Source organism: Apium graveolens, chromosome 7 (assembly GCF_009905375.1).
Source record: "Apium graveolens cultivar Ventura chromosome 7, ASM990537v1, whole genome shotgun sequence".
Taxonomy (NCBI): Eukaryota; Viridiplantae; Streptophyta; class Magnoliopsida; order Apiales; family Apiaceae; genus Apium; species Apium graveolens.
Window position 1 is genome coordinate 218,802,650 of NC_133653.1, and position 1,021 is coordinate 218,803,670.

At 42.9% G+C, this 1,021-nt stretch overlaps 1 non-coding gene across 1 annotated transcript; it reads left to right on the top strand.

The window, feature by feature from the left end:
• The first annotated feature begins 499 nt into the window (after window positions 1-499).
• Window positions 500-606, top strand: LOC141676002 (small nucleolar RNA R71). Its single transcript, XR_012556617.1, has one exon. It is a non-coding gene; the product is annotated as a small nucleolar RNA R71 (small nucleolar RNA).
• The last annotated feature ends 415 nt before the right edge of the window (window positions 607-1,021 follow it).

Genomic DNA, 1,021 nt, shown 5'->3' on the forward strand with positions numbered 1-1,021 from the left:
TTAATAGCTTATTTCCAAACTACTGGAACGACTGTTGCATCACATTCTTATTGCTACTCCAGCTGAAGTTAGGATATTCCAGTTGTCAGGATGATAAGTGTCTGGAACTGGTTGCTGTGATCTCTGAAAGTTGCTTACAAACTGAGCTGAGTCACTAGATATAATGCATTGCTCTGTCACATGCGGACCTGCACACATCTCACAAACACTGATTATCTGCTTAACACCATATTTAGCCAGAGAATCGATCTTCATAGACAACACCTTTAGTTGAGCAGTGATAGCCATAGCTGTATCCACTTCAAGAACTCCTGCTACCTTGCCCTGTGGACATCTTTGGGTTGGATACTGATATTCATTAGCGGCCATCAGTTCTATTAAATCATAAGCTTCCTCATAGCTCTTTGCCCATAATGCTCCGCCTGATGTTGCATCGAGCATGGGTCTAGACTGTGCTCCCAACCCATTGTAAAAACAATTGATGATCATCCAATCAGGCATTCCATGATGAGGACACTTCCTAAGCATCTCCTTGTAGCACTCCCAAGCTTCACATAGCGATTCTCCCGTTTGCTGCGCAAATTGAGTAATAGCATTCCTAAGTGCAACTATCCTCGCCATAGGGAAGAATTTAGTAAGAAACTATTGAGCAAGTTCTTCCCAAGTAGTAATCGAACCAGCTGTAGAGAGTGTAACCTGCTCTTAGCCTTGTCCCTCGGAGAGAATGGGAACAGTCTCAGCTTCACAGCATCTTCAAAAACACCGTTGAACTTGAAGGTGTCGCAGATCGCAAAGAAATCCCTAATGTACATATTGGGATCTTCAGTTGGAGAATCCCCAAACTGGATTGAATTCTTCACCCATTGAATTATTCCAGGCTTGATCTCAAAGGTACTAGCTGTGATAGCTGGCTGGACAATGCTAGATTGAATGTCATTGATCTTGGGTTGAGAAAAATCTATCAAGGCTTTCGTTCGTGCTGATGGATCTCCCATTGTACTGAGTACCTGAAACACAAACA